The sequence below is a fragment of the Rhipicephalus microplus genome, chromosome 7, assembly GCF_043290135.1.
Source record: "Rhipicephalus microplus isolate Deutch F79 chromosome 7, USDA_Rmic, whole genome shotgun sequence".
In the NCBI taxonomy this organism is placed as follows: Eukaryota; Metazoa; Arthropoda; class Arachnida; order Ixodida; family Ixodidae; genus Rhipicephalus; species Rhipicephalus microplus.
The window spans coordinates 92,393,195-92,407,729 of NC_134706.1; the positions used below are offsets into that span (position 1 = coordinate 92,393,195).

The 14,535-nt window shown below is 42.3% G+C and overlaps 1 long non-coding RNA gene across 1 annotated transcript; it reads left to right on the forward strand.

Annotated features, from left to right (window-relative positions):
- Positions 1 to 5,478: 5,478 nt before the first annotated feature.
- LOC142767016 (uncharacterized) lies at positions 5,479 to 9,686 on the forward strand. Its single transcript, XR_012884709.1, has 2 exons — positions 5,479 to 5,636; positions 9,183 to 9,686. It is a non-coding gene; the product is annotated as an uncharacterized LOC142767016 (long non-coding RNA).
- Positions 9,687 to 14,535: the final 4,849 nt, after the last annotated feature.

Here is a 14,535-nt window from a genome sequence, read left to right on the forward strand (position 1 = left end):
GGCGAAAAATAGTGAAGCAAAACTTGCGGAAAACAAAGTGCCCCATGGAATGGCCAGAAACAATAAGTATTTCGTCCTCGGTGGCATTAGCGGGAGAGCATCGCTACACCTTTTTCCAGAGGAATTTCTTTTTGCATTGTCTGTGTCTGGCACTTCCGCGTATGGTGCCGCAAACACTGAATGCGTAGTCGAAGCTGGAACAAATTAATCCACAGTCGCGAATGTTTAGAAGGCTTGTCACGCACCACGAAACGTGCCGAGGTTGTTATAACAAACTTTTTGCTGACCACATGATCAGCACATAATTCCATATGGTTACCCAATGAGCTAGCTAAGCACCTGTAGCAAAGGCAGGGCACGTTCTTGTTAAACGTTGTTAATATAAACGATCGTCGTGCATAAGTGCAGTGACAGCTTTCCGTGGGAATTGGTCATAACCCACGTTTTCGAGCGTAGAAGCACCTCAGCGGACCTAATCAGCTATCACAGCAAGTTCGTAAGCAACGATCAGGTACGAAAATGTGCAGCTGTTTTCCATGTACTGAATAGTCCATGTACAGTGCGTTGACAACCGCCATTCCTTAAGCCACCTCCCATATAGACTCCTAGTCTGAACCGGTGTGGAACCTTAAACAATAAGAAGCAGTGCCTCCCCCCCCCCCCCGAACACACACACACACACGAAATTCGAGGGCGAACGGGCTGATACACACGCATACTTATTCACAGGCGCACACACATACACGTATACACACATACGGTCACACACACGCGCGACCGTAAACGAACGCATGCATGGGCGTAAACATGTGCACAGGCACGCTTAACACAAGCACGGACTCGCACATACACGCGCACGCACACATGCACGGGTGTACACACAATCGCGCTTACACGCACACACACCCATACTCGGGCGAACATTATTTGTGTGTATATAATCCATAGCAAACATGCAGCTTATAACCAACGCTAAGGAAAGCTTTCGTAACATGGATTGCAGTTAATTGCCATTATAGATGAAACGCGATTTGCTTCTGCTGACATTCTGCTGTATTCGGAGAGCACCTTCACACATTCTAAGTCAATTAGGCCGTCATTTAACGCAAGGTCCACATATTCGTGCAGTAGCTGCGCTGCTTGGCCGCCAATCCGAAGGTCGTGGGTTCGATGCCGGCCGTGGCAGTCGAATTAAGGCGGAGGCGAAAAGGTAGAAGCCTTTGCACTGTGCGATATGAGCGCTCATTAAAGAACACCAAATGGTGAAAATCTCTGCAGCTTTCCACTACGACGACCCTCATAATCATATCGAGGTTTTTGAGACGTAAAATCCCAAATATTATAATTATGTGTTCTTCTTATGCTGCATATTCCATCTGCTGAATCGGCACCTACACCCTTCTCAGGCACAAAAGCACCCTTAGAGCCTATTTTAGGGTGCTATTGAGGCAAGCACCCAAACAAAGGGGTGCTTTTTTTCAATCGACCATTTATGGGTGTTAAAGGGTGTTGCAAAGGGTGCTTTCTCGTAAAAGCACTCTTTTTACACCCTTTTGGGTGCAAAAATTTTTACTGTGCATCAGATCTCGTAAACTGCATTGCCGGGTGCTTATAGCAGCCAGTGCATTTGGGGCACAAATAACATGAAATGGTGATTGTAAGAAATTGATTACGAAGAATATCAATAAAATAAATACAACTTATAAAAACATGGTTATTAATAATCAGCTTAAAATTCAAGTTTTTCGTGTTCAGTTCGAGTCTGCACCACGGGTACCTCTGCTATTGCACACAGTTGAGATGGTGAAATGGTCCCCACGCAGCTATTCAACATAAACCAGATTGCTCGATGCTCAATTTTTTTTTCAATTTTTGAGATGTCTTTGAGAAAGAAAAGATTCCAGACAATTTTCATGGTTTCTAAGATTGACCTAAGAGAAATGTTTTAGGCCAAACATTTTGTTTTCTGTCTTGCAAGCAAGAAATGATGCTTGAGACTCTAAAAAGTCGAGTTAGCATTTTCACACAAACTCTATGTCATGATTCTTGTGAAGATCTCGCGTAAAATCAAGCCAAAGTACTTATGTTGTTCAACTCCTTTAACGAACTTGCCCTGCAGGACCAACTCGTCAAGGACATCAGACGCTTATGCAAGAAACCTGCGACCTCCATCACCGTATTGTTCTGCAGTGGATACCTGCCCACTGCGGAATACAAGGCAATGTTCGGGCTGATGATGCTGCTAAAGCTGATTATGACGGTTTAGCAGAAATTGACCTGATACCTTTTTCCCGGCAAGACGCTGCAACACTAGTGTCGGCACACGCTTAGCGCCTCACATAATCCCTCTGGAGAGACCCTAGCTGCCAGAATGGGCCTCTTTACAAGATCAATCCGTCGGGTTACTTTCGCATGCAGCGAGACCTCAACAAGCAAGATGACACATGTTTACACCACATCTGATTAAACTTTGCCTATACGAATTACTTCAACAAAGAAATCGGGATGTGGTAGTCACCATTGTGTGTACATTGTAACGTCGTAGTAGTCACGACCTCTGTGAGTGCAAGATGTGCACATCAGAGAGACAGTCTCTGAAGATGAACAAAGGGACAAAACTTCGAGTTCACCGATATTCTAGGCCCATGGCAGAGCAGCTCCGGTGCTTTACGCGCAACAAAAGTGCTACTGGCAATTTTACGGGCCACAGGTGCAAATGAAACGTTGTAAATAGTGTGACTTTATGTGTTATATGACTGCTATGCGTATATGCGACTGTGTTAAGTGTTTATAACTGTATTAATAATAGTCATCACCCGGTACCTAGAGTAGCATGTCAAACGAAAAATGAGGCAAACTTCTCCAGCTCTTCGTTGAAATATTTCTTTCCCCTTTTTAACTTTTTGGTCATTAAGTATATTATGTATTCCTTTATAATTTTTTCTTTACAGAAACTACAGCTTTTACATGATTTAGCACCATTTGTCATTATTCACACCTTTGCTTTATCTTCAGTAAATTTTCAAACACTTTTATCTCATGGCCTACTGTATCTTCTTTATTGCATATAATGCAATCATCTGCAAAGAGCCTGATAAAAGCGCTTACTTCATTTAGGAGATCATTTATAAAAAAAGTGGGCGCAAAACGTTCCCTCTCGGTACTTCCAACTTTCCAGGACGAACTGGGAACTTAGTGCCCCCCGTTTTGACATATTGCTCACTAGAATAGAAAATAAGGTAAAACCTAGTTTGTAATAGTCGTAGTTTTGAACGTATTATATCACTCTTTTTAGCATACTACACTGAGACAATTCATCAAAGCCTTTTGCGAAGTTCATGAAAAGCATATTCGTCTGTGCACAAGAGGTAATAGTTATCGAAAAATCATAGATTAATTCAATGAGCTGAAGTGTCGTAGAAAAATCTTGTCGAAAAACGTGTTGGCAGTTAGATGGTATGTTACGTCAATTCGTATAGAATAATGGGTGTTTTGAGACTACACTCTAAAAAATGTTACATCCCTAAAGGGTGTAAAATGGGTGTACACATTAAAAGCACCCATATAAACACCCTTTTATTGCCCTATTTTTGAAATTTGAGGTGTTCGTAATTAAAACACCCTCAAAGCACCCCATTTACACCCTCATATTTGGGGTGTAATGAGCAAGGCTACAAATAATTGATTGATATGTGGGGTTTAACTACGCAAAACCACCATACAATTATGAGAAACGCTGTAGTGGAGGGCACCGGAAATTTCGACCACCAGGGGTTCTTTAACGTGCACCCAAATCTGAGCACACGTGCCTACAAGGCTACAAATGCACGTCATTTTCGGGCCGTTTTGCTTATACTGTTAGTAAACGTTAACCATCTTGATACCAGCAAGGCTCCCACTACTAGCTGCTTGCGAGTCTAGTAATGAATCGAAGCAGAAAGTAATGTGACAAAAACGCAGTTTTCATCGATAAAGCACGCAAACTACTATAAGATGGAAGATACAATAGGAGCGACGCTTGTTCAATAGAGTAAGGGCCAATTGTCATGTACCTCTTTCTTTCATCTGTGTAATTTGCGTGATTAGTCAACACTCACAAAGTACACTGATTTACCTGAACAAGCTAATGTTGCGCACATTGGTGTAGCCACGCATAGAAGATTCCCCCCTACCCCCGTCCCCCATGAGATCGAAGCTTTTAAAGCTGGAGATAAAACAACCACCACCTGCAAAAAAAAACAGCACAGTTGTTTAGCAATAACCACCACGTCAGCAGGCCATCAGGTTCCTTAAAAACGAACGTTGACGTCATGTATTTTTAGCTGGCACGTTTTGTTTAATTACTAGAGCGAATGTTTCTCTTCATGTGTCCTTAAGAGTGCGTCATGGAAATCAGGGAGAGGACACCGAGTATGAAGAAAAATGCAGAATAAGGACATTTCGGTGACCTTGACGCAGCCTTGCTCACATTGACGGGAGCCTTGTGGACTAGATTGTCAACAAAGCGCTCCTCAGGGGAGCCGAAACGCATTCTCAAGTTCTCTCTCTCTCTCTCTTCGTTTTTTTTTGAGATCCCATTCTTTTAATTTATGTAACTTCCCCAGCTGACGTGCTTCGGTCAAAGCCTTGACTTTGTAGGTAGTGAGAAAACAGCATTGATGAAATATTCTCAGCCGTGGTCTTGTTCCAAGGACTGCAAGCTGAGTACAAATGTATTGCCGCAACGTGAAGACAGAAGTAGTAATTAACAGGTTGAGAAAGTAGCAGCAGGTCAGTATTTTTATTTACTGCGGGCCAGAGCTTTCCTCTTCTTTGTTGTTATTGCTTGCTGCATAAAAGCATGCAGATGCGCGTATGCGCTGTCATTTTCGTCTTCCTAGCACTACGCACGTGGCAATATGTTCTCATCGAATAGTGTGTAGGCCGATGCATGCAATGTTGCAATGTCTTTACCGAAATGAAAGTGCTGATAAAATATCGCCTGCGTGACCTTGAATGTGCAGTTCCTAAAGACCCATAGAGCTAAGCAAAAAGCATCAGCTTAGCTTTTTACCAAAATTCACTACATAAGGTCGGTGAAGGTGCGCTAAACATTGCTCCTGAATATTACAAACGCGCGTTCTGACTAGTAGCTCGTGCTGGCCGCACTGCACCGTCACAAAGTTCACTGCGATTCAGATGCACTGTTAAAGAACGAGTATAACGCAACAAATCGCTGCCGAAAAAAAAAATCAGCGCCCACGTTATCAGCAGAGGGCCGGAGCTAGCGTTAAACCACATCTAGCCGGTCTGAGAGCGCCACAAGGCGCCATCAAGTCTCGTCGCCTAGACAACCTTGGCTGCCCGCCTTCCTCCGTGGCTGCCAGGTATTGCTGCGCGCCGGGCGCCCAGTGCGGAAAAGGGGTCGACATCGTCTTACATGTCACTGCGTGCGCTGGCAATAAACCCTCCCGTGTGTGTGCGTGAGGTGTCCGTGGCTTCTCGATCGGTAGAGTTTATTAGTCGGTGTTTAGTTTAAAATGTGCCTGCGCTCTGTGCTCCACCAGTGTGTTCTGTCAGTGCTGATTATTACGAAGGTGCACCATCCTGAAGACTGGACCTGTGGATTCATACTGTGGAGCACTTGAAGTGAAATAGTGAGTACCGCTCTCACGTTGTTCCTTTCAGTGCTTTGTTAACTGAGTGAGCACGAGAATAACGTTTTCAAACAATATTTGTTTTCAACTAGTTGATGACAAATCAGCATATGTTTACTTAGCGAGAATATTTGTCCGAATTGTTTCATGGGGATGATGGCGAAGTGTGACTGTGTGCAAGTTTTTTTGTTTGTTTGTTTAGAGTGTTTGCAGTACAAAGCAGAGTGTGCGTGCGCCGCTGAGGTTCAGCGAAGAACTTGAACAGATTCTTGCGGTGCCCTTTGTTGGCAGCTGTTTTTAATGGGGCCCGCTCGTGGTGCACATCAATTTTAGTTTACTAATTAATACATGTGTGGGGACGGTGCCTGTTAGCTCTAAGCATCAACCGCATGTAAGGCGGATATGCTTGGGCATGTCGGTAGTTCATTTACTTTCTTTGTTTTTCTTATTGTTCAAAAAGACCGAGAACGGAAAACAAGGGCGTGGTGTCCTTGTCGTTCTTTTCGGTTCTTTTTCGTTTTGTGCGGTAACACTACCGTGATAACTCGGGTTGATGCATCGGGTGACAACACAGCATATTGTTTCGCGTTAGGTGTGCCTCGCAAAGTTTGCCTACTTGCTAATACATTCAATTTCGTTAAATTTGTCTTCACCGGTACTTTGGTTCACCCGCAACGTAGCGTGACACTGCCGACAGCCGTGCCTATGTAGCGGATCGAGCACTGAAGCTGGAGTTTTGTTTGAACAGACCTTTAGTCTGTGTGTGTGGTCGAATTGCCTACTTGAACAGTGCAAACGCTTGTTTGAACATAACTGCTAACGTTCGAGCACATTTTATTCACATTGTTTCTATCATGTGTAACTTTTAAAATATTCTTGTTATTCAGAGTTTTATTGCCATCACCTCGCTTTGGCGCTTAACTTCGCTAACTACTTCAGATGGTAGAGGTATTTTCGCTATGTGAAGCGTATTATTAGTTTTTGTTGCACAAAAACGCTTTGATGTTATACATACTGCACGGTATCTAAGCATGTGTTGCAGCCAATATGTAAGACTGGGCAGCATATCTATCTGGGAACACAACACGCACAGCCACTAAACAGCCTACGCTGCATCGGGAAGGAGTTATGCTTTCTCACCCTGACAGCTTGATTGAAACAAATGGCCCTAATTTAGCAGTATGCAGTGGTAATTGAGTGAAGGTAACAGGGTCAATTTATTTGACATTTCCCAGCCAATTTTGCGGCTATGGCAAATGTGTATGAAAAAAAAATCGTGCTGATTTGATGCACTAAAAACAGTGAACTGCTTGAATATTTCGGAGAGAAAAACGTTTTTGGTCACGTGGTTGCCTTTCAAACTTTCCAGCCTGTCGATAGAGTGTTGTTTGAGAAAGAAAAATAGTTTACAAGTACCGCACCTTTTTTATACCAATTTTGGTACATGTTAAGTAAAGGACCTTATGTAAGATGATTGAAACTCAGCAATATGAATACAAATTTTCGGCCACATACGTCTGCAATAATTTAGCCAAAGTGTGTTATGTTTGCATTTTCTCATTGCTATACTGCACTTTGTATGAATATCTGAGCTGTGACTACTTACTTCCCAGAAAAGATATTTTGATGAAAAATTATTTTTAGACATCTTAAGCTGTTAACCTCTACGAAAAAAGATCACTCATTTCACAGAATTGTCATTTTTGTCCGTATTGTGACGCAATTTGCACCATGTGATGGTCCAAATAAAATTCACCTTTTACCTAAATTGAAAGCAAATAAACAGTTCTTTATATGTGACAAGTTTCATCATTACAATTTCTATTTCAAGGAATAAAATATATTTTTTAATTTTCCCATCAACGGCAATGGGAACTTCGAGGCGTCGGCTGCTGTATGACCAAATGGCGAATGGGGAACTTGGAACTTCGAAAATCATTTAGGGGCGAATCTCTTGAGGCCGTGGGTCATTCCCTCCTCTGTAGTCGTACTAGTAATATGTAGCCACTTGATGAGTTGCACAATAGATAGCGTTAGTGGTTTTCACAGCATATACACGGACAAAATGATGATTCGTGGTTCGTCCGTACATTTGTGCTTTCGTCCGTTCGTTTGTGCATCCATCCGTCCGGGCTTCCGTGTGTCTCCGTGAGTCCGTCCGTCTCTCTGTTCGTCCATTCTGGCGTGAGACTGTCTGTCCATTCGTTTGTGCGTCCGGACGGACGAACGTTACACCCCCCTCATCATCATTCACTCCGTGGATATGCTGTGATCTTTTACTCAAAACATAAATTGCTATGACGAAATTTGGCACATGAAAAGAACTGTTTATTTGCTTTGATTTAGGTACAAAGTCTATTTTAATTCAACCACCACATGGTACAAGTTGCGTCTCATTATAGACAAAACAATTATTTTGTGAAATTTGCGATTTTTTTGTAAAGTTTGACAGCTTGAGAGGTCTAAAATATTTTTCCTCCAAATGTAACTTATGTGGATTAAGTATTCACTCCTCAGATATTCATTCAAAGTGCAGCATTGATATAGAAAAATGCAGATATAACACATTTCGGCTAAATTATTTGAGGTGTATGTGGTAGAAAAATGGTAATGATATTACTGAGCTTCAAACACTTTACGCAAGCCCTTCACTTAACTTGTAGACCGAGTTTGGCACGGAAAAAGATACATTTATGAAATAATTTTTTTTTCACAAACACCCAGACGGGATTCCGGGAAGTTCAGAAGGCAGCCACGTGACCAATAAATTATTTGTCTGCGAAATATTCTAGCAGTTACCTTGTTTAATGCAGTAAAATCAGTGCGATTTTTTTTCGAATACATCTGCGGTGGTCACCAAAATGGCTGGGACGTCTGATGTGGAATGACCCAATAGACAATTCTTCCATTATATAATCGTGTCATTGTGAGCCCATTCAAGAACACTAGTATAATTCGCATTTTAATACGTAACTGTGTAGTACCTAATTTTACAAGTTACCTGCACTGAATACCTTCTCAATGCGCATACTGTCATGTATGCTCAGTGGCATTGTGCTTTCGTGCAATACAGATAAAATATGTATATGGCGTAGCGCGTCGTATTGTATTCCTTTCAATAAACTAATCGAATGAGTACCATGGTAGATCTGCAGAAATACACATGCAGCTGTGTTGATGCATACTTAAACATAGAACTTGACATTCACTTAGATTGGTCGTTGCATGCAGCTTATGGAACATTATCAACTTGGAGCAGCACCTTTTTATTTGCCTGTGCGAGCAAGCTGAAAGGGTAAAGTAGGGTTCATATCTACGGCACGAAAGGCATAATGATTCTGCCACAGCGCGCTTTTTAAGGCGTTTATTGCTCAGCATACCTTTTCTCGCATTTCTCACGGCATAGGAGCCCGATTCCACTGAATATGCTTGCTATGCACTCAATTTATACTTACACACAAGAAAGCAGTTAGTTATCCATGGTGCATACTGTATGTTGCACTCTTTGTGAAATTTCAGTCATTGTTCTTCGTGTATTTATTTTAGGTTTCCGGGATTGAATTTCCTGTACAGAAAGAACAGCTTCGCCCCACTTCTCTCGAAGGCACCAGTCATCTCAGCAGCTGAAGATTATTGTGCGAGCAGCAGTGACGAGTGATTTTGCAGTTAGAAGTATACCAACACTGACATTAAATTAATACATCCCCAATTGAACTACCTTGTTGAATGTTCTCTTTTTTAATGTCGAAATTTATACTGTGAGATGTAATAGGTTGTAAATGTGACTCCACGAACTCGCTTACTCTTTCTACGTGTTTTTTTTCTATTGTATAGGTGTCAATCAAACGCCATACGTTTCAGTCGTTTGCCCGACTAGCACAAATGTTTTGAAAGTTGTGGAGATTTATTGTATTGAAAACAATGAATTTTGGTATAGAGAGAAAGAAACTTGGTCCCGTGACATATTTCAAAGTTTTACAGAATGCCATCAGAGTCCTGTTTGTCAGATTTGCAGTTTTTCTATAATAAAGGCAGATGTTAACATATGGGCTTGTTTTTTGCTTCGGCGTTATGTTCGGTTGGACTTTACGCTACAGGTTACTGCTTGCACTACTGTGGTGTGTGTGTGTGTGTGTGTGTGTGTGTGTGTGTGTGTGTGTGTGTGTGTGTGTGTGTGTGTGTGTGTGTGTGTGTGTGTGTGTGTGTGTGTGTGTGTGTGTGTAGTGCCTTCCGCGTCTTTGTCGTTTACAGCCCAGTCTACGTACACATATATACACTGGTCTCAAGCAGCTCATTCAAGACCATGGCACCTTAATTTATCAGCTGCATGCATGCAGGTATAAGTGCAGTGGGGGACACCAGAATCTTCCTTCTTCCCTGCCAGCAGCAGAGAAGCTTCATATATGCTTTTCTCTGAAAACAATTGAGGCTTGGGCCTGTTGGTGATGCATATTTGATAGAATGAAGTGCTGTGAACGGCTCTCCTCAACACACAAGTCTAAGCGTAACCTGCTGTGTCTCTACTTTTGTTGCCCGTTAATTGCGCTTCATTTGATCAAGTATGCTCATCCATATAACTGCCATCGTTTCAAGGAGTTTTTCAGTGTACACCCCACTCGCATGGGTGTAGCTTCATCCAACACCCATAGTTTAGGGGTGTTCATAAACACCTATTGAAGTAGGGTGTAATGTTTCCTTACACCCTTCGGTTTCAGGGTGTTTCTAAACACCTTATTGTTTAGGGTGCTCCTGCACACCCAAGAAGGGTGTTGCCCATGGGACAAAACAAATATATCCTTATGGGTGTAAAAATTTTTAGAGTGTACGTTCAAGTATCTTTAAACAAGGGCTAGTAAATAAAACGGGTCGAAAGTTTGCTACATTGTCTTTACTGACACTTTTACGAATGGAATAACTTTATCTTTCTTCCACCTTTCTTCTATCCACCTTCCACCTTCTATCCACCTTCTATCCACCTTCCACCTTCTATCTTTCAAATAATTAATAACGTTAGTGCACCTTCATCCGGATTTTTGACGTCAAACATAGGTGGCCTAGCTGTCCAATAGTGATTCACTGTTCGGAAAAATGCGGTTGTCATCTAAACACTGATGCAAAGTACTCATTAAAACTCTCAACGGTAGGATCTCCTGTAAACTGAGTCAATGAGCGAGCTTTATTTGACGAATGAACATATCTTTAAAGTTTATTCGGATCCTTCTTTTAAAATTTTTGTATTGTAATAGCAAAGGACAATTGTTTGGATTCTTTCAAGAGCACTTCCAGCTACTCACCAAGACATCGAATGGTGTATTTATTTTGAGCACTAGGAGTAATATCATATTTCTCACGTTTCGTCTACTTTTCTGTGCCCCGCCGCGGTGGTCTAGTGGCTAAGGTACTCGGCTGCTGACCCGCAGGTCGCGGGTTCGAATTCCGGCTGCGGCGGCTGCATTTCCGATGGAGGCGGTAATGTTGTAGGCCCGTGTGCTCAGATTTGGGTGCACGTTAAAGAACCCCAGGTGGTCTAAATTTCCGGAGCCCTCCACTACGGCGTCTCTCATAATCATATGGTGGTTTTGGGACGTTAAACCTCACAAATCAATCAATCAATCTAATTTTCTGTTTGAGTGCATCATTTGTCTTGTTTATTTATTTATTATTTATTTATTTATTTATTTTAACATACTGCAGCCCCTCTTGGGTCTATATCAGGAGTGGGTACATCGCACAAAACCGTGCATCGAACAAGGTAAATAATGAAACAAAAGCAAAAAGAAACAAAGAAAACACAGTAACGACAAAATCAGGTGTTCGAAAGTCAACATAGAAGGAGGTGTACAGTTTTAGCGGCATGGTAAAGGGTTACATAAGGATCGACCTAATATACACATCTAAGTACAAAAGTGCACTCGTACAAAGGGGGAAAGGAAACAAAGCGGTATATGTACGTAGTTTACGATAGTTGTATTTTAGAAGGAAATGTAAGCAAGTCAAGAGAGCGCACGTGGCCAGGCAACAAATTCCAGCGCTCAATCGTTCGCGGAAAAAAACTATATTTGAACGTGTCTGTGCGGGGATGATACGGGGAAACGTTAAGGGTGTGATTGCTTCTGGTCTGAGTGGGGCTTGCATATGTAACATATTTGTTCGATGACAGGCGATATGAACAGTGAATGATGCGGTGAAAAAAGGTTAGTGATTCAATTTCACGACAGGCAGCTAAGGTGGTTAGCTCTAGAGATACGAGGGCTGTGCTTGGTGAAAAAGCGCAGTCATACCTGCGACAGATGAATCGAATGGCTTTCTTTTGAACGGCTTCAATTTTGTTAATTTCGCCTTTTCGGTAAGGGTTCCGCACGGAGCATGCGTAGTCGAGTGTAGGTCGGATTAGTGTTTTATACATCAGGAGTTTGGTGTCTTTCGGTGCTTGGCTGAGTGTGCGCCGAAGATAACCCAGTTTCTTAAGTGACTTTGTGCATACATATTCGATGTGTTTCGACCAGGATAGCTTACTTGTGAAAATAATGCCAAGATACTTATATTCTGTAACTCTTTGGAGGTTTATGTTAGCGGATGAGTACGTGAAATTAGACAGGGAACGTTTGTGAGTAAAAGACATGGATACTGTTTTGCGGAAACTTACGGACATCTGCCACGTTTTACACCACGCGCGAAACCTAGAAAACGACTCGTTTAGTTTTTGGTGACACTGCGGTGTGCTAATGGTGTCATATAGTACGCAATTGTCCGCATAAAAACGGATTTTAAATTGATGTTGCCAGGCAGGTCGTTTCTGTAGATCAGAAATAGCAGTGGTCCAAGGACCGAGCCCTGGCAAACTCCAGAAGTTACGTTAGATTTATTGGATACGGAACCATTAAATTCTACGAATTGCGCGCGATCTGAAAGAAAGTTTTCTATCCACTTGACCAAGACAGGGTTGTTTATTATGGCAGTTAGTTTGCATATCAGCTTAGTGTGAGATACCGTGTCGAAGGCTTTGGAAAAATCGATGAAAATGGCGTCGACCTGCTCTCCGGAATCTAGTGAACAAGAAATGTCGTGAACGAATTCTGTTAATTGCGTAACCGTGCTGAAACCACTCCTGAATCCATGCTGAAATTGAGATAATAGGTTGTGTTGTTCTAAATAATCCATGAAGTGTTTATAAATTATATGCTCCAGTAGTTTACAAGAGTAGGAAGTCAGTGATATTGGTCTATAGTTACTAATAATATGCTTTTCTCCAGACTTAAATAACGCAATTACTTTTGCCAGTTTCTATGAGCTAGGCACTATGCCAGTTTCAAGGGATTTCTGAAATATGACAGTAAGATATTTGGAAGCCCAATCGGAATAACGGACCAAGAACGCATTGGGAATGTCGTCCGGACCTTTGCATTTCTTAGTGTTTAAGTTTAATATTAGGTTGAGAACCCCCTCTTCGCTAATAATAATGTCCGGTGTTGATAACAATGAGCTTGTACTATGAAAAAGAGGAACTTTTCAAGGTCGTCGTGAGTGAAAACAAACTAAAAAAACCTATTGAAAGCTTCGGAAATTTCCGCAGGATCATTGGTTGTTTCATCGCCAATGGAAAATGACGCTGATGCGGCATCGCGGGGCAATATTGATGACCAAAACTTGCGTGGGTTATTGGATAACAGGTTCGGTAGTTCTATTCGAAAGAAATGGTTTTTGCGGCGTTTATTTTGACCCGGAGTTCTTCCTTTGCCTGTAGAAATCTACAGTGATCATAAGAGGAACAGCGTGACCTCGCCTGCCTCATCCTACGTACCGACGTGAAAGATGCAAGATGTCACGGTTCATCTAGGGAACATTAGTATTTTTCTTTTTTGTTTTGATCGGTACAAATTCCAGAGTGCAAGTTTTCACCAACTGTTCAAAGAAACCAACTAAAGCATCAACATCGTTGCGTGTGGCGAGTGCTGAAAATTGTTCAAATTTATCGGCTAAACAGTCGAGAACGGAAACGTCATCAGCGCGGTTAAAATCGTGAAAGGAAGTGACCACGAATTGCCGTTTCGCAATCGAACACTGCAAGGAAACTAGCAGTGCATTGTGATCCGAGATACCGTCGATAATCTCGCATTTACACACGTTATGTAACATATTTGAACTTACATATACCAAGTCAAGGAGTGCAATTTGCTGGGTGTAGCCAGTTAATAACGAAAAATAACGAAAAACTTATAAGCTCACCACAAATAAGGGAGTCGCGGCCGCTGTGAGTCAAGGAAGGCCAGTCAACTCCAGGGGCGTTAAAATCCCCCATAAGAACAAGATGCTTGGTGCCGAAGTTGTGTGCGTTTGCGAACTCGTTAAGAGTGTGAAACATATCAAGGGAGGAATCCGGAGGGCTGTATATGACACCAATTACAATCTGAAGTTTGTCGATGTGAAGTTTGCACCATATTATTTCAATGCCAGAAGGACTAGGCAGGACTGAGAACCGTAAGTCCGACCGAAAGAGCAAGGCTACCCCGCCGCCTCGGCCGATTCGTCAATCGACACGAACCACGACATATCCGGGTGGTGTAAATTCAAAGTCATATATAGCCTCGTGGAGCCACGTTTCAGTTATACCAATGATGTGTGGGGAATATGTCGAAACGAGAGAAAGGAAGTCGGGGAATTTGCGTGTTATGCTTCTTGCGTTAAGGTTATTAATAGTTAGTTTGGGTGCAGAGCTACGGGGTAGTCAACACTGAGTTCCACGGACGAGCGGCGCACTAGAACTACCGGAAGTATTAAGGGGCGGCGATAAGCCCTGTGAAGGAACTTTCGGGGAAGTCCCAGGTTAATTTGTAGCATGGCTATGGTAACCAGAGGCCACAGCTAGAACATTCGATGCGTCGTTTCAGTTGTAGCGAAC